Source organism: Lissotriton helveticus, chromosome 6 (assembly GCF_964261635.1).
Source record: "Lissotriton helveticus chromosome 6, aLisHel1.1, whole genome shotgun sequence".
In the NCBI taxonomy this organism is placed as follows: Eukaryota; Metazoa; Chordata; class Amphibia; order Caudata; family Salamandridae; genus Lissotriton; species Lissotriton helveticus.
This window is the reverse complement of record NC_136067.1, coordinates 123,746,415-123,756,074: the sequence shown is the minus strand read 5'-3', so window position 1 is coordinate 123,756,074 and position 9,660 is coordinate 123,746,415.

Below are 9,660 nucleotides of genomic sequence, written 5' to 3'. Positions count from 1 at the left end.
GTCTCTGACTGGGCGTGTAAGTAGCTGTACTGGTGTGTGAGTGTGTGTGAGTAGTTGCATGGGTGTGTGAGTGGTTCTCTGGGTCTTATAGTGGGTGTGTGAGTGACTGTATGAATGGTTTCCTGGGTCTATGAGTGGGTGTGTGAGTGGTTGTATGGAGGTGTGAGTGGGTGTGTGGCTAGTTGTGTGGTTGTGTTAGTGGGTGCATGAGTGTGTGTATGGATCTATGAGTGGGTGTACTTTTTTATTGGGATCTGTCATGCATCCACATGGGGCCACGCTGAGCACCAAGTTGGATCAGCAGATCCTCCTACCCCACAAAAAACATTTTTGGACAATTTATGCCACATGAGGGGTTCCTCACGTACCTCTTCATAAGTCCCATAGGGTCAGGATACCATAGGGTCAGGATACCTCTATCCTGACCCATTATGCCCTTATATCTTTTTTAGACTTTATTCCCCCAGGAACCATGTCCCAATTGACAAAATGGTGGCCACAACTATTCTCTCAGGTTGCTACTAGGCAATCACAGCACTGCTGTTGGTGTATGAAGCCAGGGATCCACTGCGGTGGGTTTGCGTCTCTAGGTATACATATATATACTTTTTAATAACTCTAAAATTACTGAACAGATTTACACCAAATAATAAAAGCTTTCAATTCAGCAGTCTGGGCTGTAGTTGTGCCAAAAATTCCTATGAGAAATTACATGGAGAAAAAACGTTTTGAACCCCCTTTTTCTCTGCAGGAATTAGCCCAACACATTCCAAACATCAGCTGAACTGAGTGGCATACTAGTTTTCAAAATTTTGTGAAGATTCGTCAAACAGCACAAAAGTTAGTCCAATTGGTCGCACACTGCTTGTCCTATCAGCGTGTTGCCCCAAAGCATTGTGGTCCATGAAGTAAGCATCAGTGGGTGTGCCTCTGCCAGGGTCTTGAGCAAAAAATCACTGTTGCGTTGGCCATCCCTGGACACATGTTTCGAGGTTGTTACCTCTCGTCAGCAGGGAATAGGCATATATGTAGGGGTGCTTCGTAGGCTGCCAAAAAATATCCTCAGGCCCGGTACCACTCGTGGCACGCATGTGCGTAACCCGGGCTCGTCAGCCCCACCAGCTCAAGAGAGCTTGAATATAAAAGTAAGTCCAATTGGTCGCACACTGCTTGTCCTATCAGCGTGTTGCCCCAAAGCCTTGTGGTCCATGAAGTAAGCATCAGCCGGTGTGCATCTGCCAGGGTCTTGAGAAAAAAATCACTGTCGCGTTGGCCATCCCTGGACACGTGTTTCGAGGTTGTTACCTCTTGTCAGCAGGGAATAGGCATAAATGTAGGGGTGCTGCGTAGGCTGCCAAAAAGTATCCTCAGGTCCGGTACCACTCGTGGCACGCAGGTGCGTAACCCGGGCTCGTCAGCCCCACCAGCTCAAGAGAGCTTCAATATAAAAGTAAGTCCAATTGGTCGCACACTGCTTGTCCTATCAGCGTGTTGCCCCAAAGCATTGTGGTCCATGAAGTAAGCATCAGCGGGTGCGCCTCTGCCAGGGTCTTGAGCAAAAAATCACTATCGCGTTGGCCATCCCTGGACACGTGTTTCGAGGTTGTTACCTCTCGTCAGCAGGGAATAGGCATATATGTAGGGGTGCTGCGTAGGCTGCCCAAAAATATCCTCAGGTCCGGTACCACTCGTGGCACGCAGGTGCGTAACCCGGGTTCGTCAGCCCCACCAGCTCAAGAGAGCTTGAATATAAAAGTAAGTCCTATTGGTCGCACACTGCTTGTTCTATCAGCGTGTTGCCGCAAAGCATTGTGGTCCATGAAGTAAGCATCAGCGGGTGCGCCTCTGCCAGGGTCTTGAGCAAAAAATCACTGTCCAGTTGGCCATCCCTGGACACGTGTTTCGAGGTTGTTACCTCTCGTCAGCAGGGAATAGGCATATAAGTAGGGGTGCTGCGAAGACTGCCAAAAAATATCCTCAGGTCCGGTACCACTCGTGGCAGCCAGGTGCGTAACCCGGGCTCGTCAGCCCCACCAGCTCAAGAGAGCTTGAATATAAAAGTAAGTACAATTGGTCACACACTGCTTGTCCTATCAGCGCGTTGCCCCAAAGCATTGTGGTTCATGAAGTAAGCATCAGCGGGTGCGCCTCTGCCAGGGTCTTGAGCAAAAAATCACTGTCGCGTTGGCCATCCCTTGACACGTGTTTCGAGGTTGTTACCTCTCGTCAGCAGGGAATAGGCATATATGTAGGGGTGCTGCGTAGGCTGCCAAAAAATATCCTCAGGTCCAGTACCACTCGTGGCACGCAGGTGCGTAACCCGGGCTCGTCGGCCCCACCAGCTCAAGAGAGCTTGAATATAAAAGTAAGTCCAATTGGTCGCACACTACTTGCCCGATCAGCGGGTTGCCCCAAATAATTGTGGTCCATGAAGTAAGCATCAGCGGATGCGCCTCTGCCAGGGTCTTGAGCAAAAAATCACTGTCACGTTGGCCATCCCTGGACACGTGTTTCGAGGTTGTTACCTCTCGTCAGCAGGGAATATGCATATATGTAGGGGTGCTGCGTAGGCTGCCAAAAAATATCCTCAGGTCCGGTACCACTCGTGGCACGCAGGTGCGTAACCCGGGCTCGTCAGCCCCACCAGCTCAAGAAAGCTTGAATATAAAAGTAAGTCCAATTGGTCGCACACTGCTTGTCCTATCAGCGTGTTGCCCCAAAGCATTGTGGTCCATGAAGTAAGCATCAGCGGGTGCGCCTCTGCCAGGGTCTTGAGCAAAAAATCACTGCCGCGTTGGCCATCCCTGGACACGTGTTTCGAGGTTGTTACCTCTCGTCAGCAGGGAATATGCATATATGTAGGGGTGCTGCATAGGCTGCCAAAAAATACCCTCAGGTCTGGTACCACTCGTGGCACGCAGGTGCGTAACCCAGGCCCGTCAGCCCCACCAGCTCAAGAGAGCTTGAATATAAAAGTAAGTCCAATTGGTCGCACACTGCTTGTCCTATCAGCGTGTAGCCCCAAAGCATTGTGGTCCATGAAGTAAGCATCAGCGGGTGCGCCTCTGCCAGGGTCTTGAGCAAGAAATCACTGTCGCATTGGCCATCCCTGGACACGTGTTTCGAGGTTGTTACCTCTCTTCAGCAGGGAATAGGCATATATGTAGGGGTGCTGCATAGGCTGCCCAGAAATATCCTTAGGTCCGGTACCACTCGTGGCACGCAGGTGCGTTACCCGGGCTCATCAGCCCCACCAGCTCAAGAGTGCTTGAATGTAAAAGTAAGTCCAATTGGTCGAACACTGCTTGTCCTATCAACGTGTTGCCCCAAAGCATTGTGGTCAATGAAGTAAGCATAAGCGGGTGCGCCTCTGCCAGGGTCTTGACCAAAAAATCACTGTCGCTTTGGCCATCCCTGGACACGTGTTTCGAGGTTGTTACCTCTCTTCAGCAGGGAATAGGCATATATGTAGGGGTGCTGCGTAGGCTGCCCAAAAATATCCTCAGGTCCGGTACCACTCGTGGCACGCAGGTGCGTAACCCGGGCTCGTCAGCCCCACCAGCTCAAGAGAGCTTGAATATAAAAATAAGTCCAATTGGTCACACACTGCTTGTCCTATCAGCGTGTTGCCCCAAAGCATTGTGGTCCATGAAGTAAGCATCAGCGGGTGCGCCTCTGCCAGGGTCTTGAGCAAAAAATCACTGTCGCGTTGGCCATTCCTGGACACGTGTTTCGAGGATGTTACCTCTCTTCAGCAGGGAATAGGCATATATGTAGGGGTGCTGTGTAGGCTGCCAAAAAATATCCTCAGGTCCGGTACCACTCGTGGCACGCAGGTGCGTAACCCGGGCTCGTCAGCCCCACCAGCTCAAGAGAGCTTGAATATAAAAATAAGTCCAATTGGTCGCACACTGCTTGTCCTATCAGCGTGTTGCCCCAAAGCATTGTGGTCCATGAAGTAAGCATCAGCGGGTGCGCCTCTGCACAGGGTCTTGAACAAAAAATCACTGTCGCATTGGCCATCCCTGGACATGTGTTTCGAGGTTGTTACCTCTCATCAGCAGGCAATAGGCATATATGTAGGGGTGCTGCGTAGGCTGCCAAAAAATATCCTCAGGTCCGGTACCACTCGTGGCATGCAGGTGCGTAACCCGGGCTCGTCAGCCCCACCAGCTCAAGAGAGCTTGAATATAAAAGTAAGTCCAATTGGTCGCACACTGCTTGTCCTATCAGCGTGTTGCCCCAAAGCATTGTGATCCATGAAGTAAGCATCAGCAAGTGCGCCTCTGCCAGGGTCTTGAGCAAAAAATCACTGTCGCGTTGGCCATCCCTGGACACGTGTTTCTTGGTTGTTATCTCTCTTCAGCAGGGAATAGGCATATATGTAGGGGTGCTGCGTAGGCTGCCAAAAAATATCCTCAGGTCCGGTACCACTCGTGGCACGCAGGTGCGTAACCCGGGCTCGTCAGCCCCACCAGCTCAAGAGAGCTTGAATATAAAAGTAAGTCCAATTGGTCGCACACTGCTTGTCCTATCAGCGTGTTTCCCCAAAGCATTGTGGTCCATGAAGTAAGCATCAGCGGGTGCGTCTCTGCCAGGGTCTTGAGCAAAAAATCACTGTCGCGTTGGCCATCCGTGGACACGTGTTTCGAGGTTGTTACCTCTCGTCAGCAGGGAATAGGCATATATGTAGGGGTGCTGCGTAGGCTGCCCAAAAATATCCTTAGGTCCGGTACCACTCGTGGCACGCAGAAGCGTAACCCTGGCTCGTCAGCCCCACCAGCTCAAGAGAGCTTGAACATAAAAGTAAGTCCAATTGGTCGCACACTGCTTGTCCTATCAGCGTGTTGCCCCAAAACATTGTGGTCCATGTAGTAAGCATCAGCGGGTGTGCCTCTGCCAGGGTCTTGAGCAAAAAATCACTGTCGCGTTGGCCATCCCTGGACACGAGTTTCGAGGTTGTTACCTCTCGTCAGCAGGGAATAGGCATATATGAAGGGGTGCTGCGTAGGCTGCCAAAAAATATCGTCAGGTCCAGTACCACTCGTGGCACGCAGGTGCGTAACTCGGGCTCGTTAGCCCCACCAGCTTAAGAGAGCTTGAATATAAAAGTAAGTCCAATTGGTCGCACACTGCTTCTCCTATCAGCGTGTTGCCCCAAAGCATTGTGGTCCATGAAGTAAGCATCAGCGGATGCGCCTCTGCCAGGGTCTTGAGCAAAAAATCACTGTCACGTTGGCCATCCCTGGACATGTGTTTCGAGGTTGTTACCTCTCGTCAGCAGGGAATAGGCATATATGTAGAGCTGCTGCGTAGGCTGCCAAAAAATATCCTCAGGTCCGGTACCACTCGTGGCACGCAGGTGCGTAACCCGGGCTCGTCAGCCCCACTAGCTCAAGAGAGCTTGAATATAAAAGTAAGTCCAATTGGTCACACACTGCTTGTCCTATCAGCGTGCTGCCCCAAAGCATTGTGGTCCATGAAGTAAGCATCAGCGGGTGCGCCTCTGCCAGGGTCTTGAGCAAAAAATCACTGTTGCGTTGGCCATGCCTGGACACGTGTTTCGAGGTTGTGTGCGACCAATTGGACTTTCTTTAGCACAAAAATTATTAGCAGCAGTAAAACACTTTCCCTAGGAAGCAGAGGTCCCTGGCGATTGCCAGTAGCCAACACACACATATATGATATCCGGGGCACACTGAAGTGCCTAACATCACAGTTAACTTTTCAAATCACTGAGAACGTGCCTAATATTCATGACATCACGGAACCCACTGTGGGTAATTAAGGGCAGACTACAGCTCCCACTACTCATTGCGAGTGAGGCGCTACAAAGCACACACACCTGAGGCTGCACTATGATAGACAGCGTCAGTAAAGAACTGTAGAAGCCTCATAATACTGGATTGCCATGAGCCCAAGAAGAAAGTGCAGACAGCACTGAAACGCGTTGGCAGCTAGCAAAAAATGACGGATGCCTGACCACCCTTGTGGAATGAACATCAGAGGGAGATTACCTCATCACTGTTGTCGTGTGCTTCTCTGCTGCAGAGCCTTGGATAAAAAAAGTTTGAACACGACAGCTTCGTCGTGGGAGGATGCACCACCTCACCACCTTGAGATTAAGGAAGGAGCCGACGGGTGAAAAGGGCCGTGGGGTCAAGAATTTCTCTGACTGAAAACGGCACAACAGTTTCTGCTACTAGCAAGGATGGAATGATATCCGGGGCACACTGAAGTGCCTAATATCACAGTGAACTTTACAAATCACTGAGAACATGCATAATATTCATGACATCACGGAACCCACTGTGGGTAATTAAGGGCAGACTACAGCTCCCACAACTCATTGCGAGTGAAGCACTACAAAGCACACACACCTGAGGCTGCACTACGATAGACAGCGTCAGTAAAGAACTGTAGAAGCCTCATGATACCGGATTGCCATGAGCTCAAGAAGAAAGTGCAGACAGCACTGAAACGCGTTGGCAGCTAGCAAAAAATGATATGTGTGTGAGTGTCTCTATAGGTGTATAAGTGCATATGATAGTATTGTATTGATGAGTGACTGTGTGTATGAGTGATTGTATGGGTGAATGAGTGGATGTGTGTGTAGACCTAGGCTATATTAAGGTTATATTAGAGTGTGAGGAGGTGCATCGTATTATCACATGAATGATATCATCAGTGATATGATCAGGGATGTCAAATGAGATGTCATCAGTGATGTCATTTGAGATGTCATCAGTGATGTCATCAGTGATGTCACTGACCATGTCATGAATGATGTAATATGTGACATCATCAGCAGTGGATTGCGGGTGCGCGAAATATAGTTAGTCCAACTAACTATATAGGAGCAATTTCAATGGTTTTGTATGAGTAAAATGTCCAGCTAACTATAACACCACTAAAACTTTTTGAGTGAATTTCAATGGTTTTTTAAATGCTAATACCTAACTATATATGACCTGAAACCTATGGTTTTTTCAGTGAATTTCCAAGGTTTTTTAAATGCTAATACCTAACTATATATGACCTGAAACCTATGGTTTTTTTCAGTGAATATATATATATATATATATATATATATATATATATATATATATATATATATATATATATATATATATATAAACGCTCAAAACCTCCTCCACATCAGGAAAGGAAACAGCACTCCGGTTATGACAGTCAAACAGCGAGTTTTATTTCTCACAGCCAACAAACGTTTCGGCAAAAGCCTTCATCAATGTTACGACCAGCAGATCATAATTCCAATTTAAATAAAGTTTTGTGTGCGAGAGTGGACATTAAGCATGGGCGTAAAATCCGTTCCGCTCGCGGATTTTGCGGATTTTCGGTAAATTCGCAATCCGCGAACTCTCGCGAACTTCCCGAAAATTCGTAAAATCCGTGCGAAGCGGATTTTTTGCTTGGTCGCACTTGCCAACTAGAATACTATACAATTTCGCGGGAGTAAATACTTGCGAACACGTAGATGCGGCGGGCAGCGACAATCTCGCAATTGCGAGATTGCAAAATTTGCAATTTCGCACAAGAAATCCACCAGCAGGCAGCATAAACCTTGAACATTATGATTTTTATCAGAATAACTCCTAAGGTTGACATTTGCCTGCACTTTTTCTTTGCAAGGAGTCCATTTTGGGGGTGGGGGTGGGAGGAAGGAAGTGCCCCACAGTCTCCAACTTCCTGTTCCTGTCCACCAGGCTCCTCCCAGTGCTTTCTTCATGTGCTGGTCACTTTGATTTGGATCTTGACCTGGAAGGATTACTTTTGTGGATGCTGCTGGATATTTGGATTTTTGCAAAACTGAAAGCACTCAGCAGGTGCAAAAGTTCAATCTTATCATTTGTAACCATTCCCTGTAGTGCTTTCTGAGGGGCCCCTTCAGAGTTCATTTGCCTACTTGCAACTATTCTATGACCCTGCTCTGACCCTCACAGCAGGCTCAGAGAATAGCTACAAGTATACAACAAAGGTCATGTTAAAAAATTACACTGCAACAGAAAGCAATTACAGACAAAACTGAAAGCACTCAGCAGGTGCAAAAGTTCAATCTTATCATTAGTAACCATTCCCTGTAGTGCTTCCTGAGGGGCCCCTTCAGAGTTCAGCAAATTACAGATAAGGAAGCAGGTGCCAGCCAGACTGGAAGTTTAAATTCAGTGACACATTAATTAACCCCAAATTAATTCATGTCAGTTGAAGCAGGGCAGGTGTGCTCGCTTTTTTTTACCCCCATAATCTACAGTGATAAACCAACCAGAGGGTGGCAGTGATGTACCAGAGGGTGGCATGGGTGTACCAGAGGGTGGCAGTGGTGAAACAGAGGGTGCTGTGAACCTGTAATGATGTACCAGATGTAGAAACAACATAGTCGCGGCCGTTGCGAGCCGACAAGTACGTTCGCAATTGCGAACTGGTACAGAACCCTCGCGAACTGGCAGAAATCCTTGCGAACACAAAAAAAAAATCCGCAAATTCGCGAGAGTTCGCGGATTTTGCGGATTGCGAATCCGTAAATACGCAAGTTCGCGGATTGCCAATTCGTAAAATCCGCCCATGCTTAGTGGACATAGACAAGGGGCTAGCCCAACTCATGCCAAGATGGGCGCCATCTTGGAATGGGTTCCTAGTATAGGAACTAGTGCAAAATCATACCGTGGATCGGTCATACACTTGCACAATGGGCGCAAAACAATCAAATATGCATGCCAACATGATAAAGCTGTGGATCGGCAATTGCCCCTTAAAAAGAAAAGTGCACATCAAGCAACCAACATATACTTTAAATATATATATATCAACATTATGATACTTGGAACTATATAAACCTATAAGGCGAATTTCTTTTGGCAACAATGCATATAAGACAAATTCTCATATAGAAAAAGATAATAATAATAGAATAACCATCATAGCAAAAAAGGACGACCAAACGTCCAACAGGTGTTACACAGGAAACGACAAATAATACAGATACCAAAATGGGGAATAACCCTCATACGGAAATTTCATGGACAGCTCATATGAGTCCGTAGCACAAAATCAGTGGTTAGATCATTAAGTTCAAATAGAGAGCCAAAGTTTTTAGACATCAAAAGACTCAATTTAAAACAAAGAATGCAATCAGAATATTCACAGTTGATGATCAGGAAAGTGTCAAGAAAAGGTGCAGTTCAATACATAGATATAAACATAGATATAAGAACTCTCTCATGCTCATGATTTTTTAGTATTATACAGGTAGCTATGGCCACAGGAACTATATCAGGTTATAAATAGTCTCCCAAGCAAAGTTCAGAAAGACTAGATATTACAAAATTACTTTCCGAGCGTATTGGAGTACCTTTACAGACTTTATATATATATATATATATATATATATATATATATATATATATATATATATATATATATATATATATATATATATATATATTACCTACTGGCGGTCGCCAGTAGGTATATATAGTTAGGATTTTTTCTCTATGGGATTTTTGAAAATTCTATGTCTAATAACTTTGGCGTTTGTGGACGGAATTGGCTGAAATTTTCAGGAAAATGGCACATTTTGTTTCTGAGCAGCCCTTGAAAATTTGGGAGGGGTTCGTCAAGGGGGGGCCGAGAAAAAAGGGG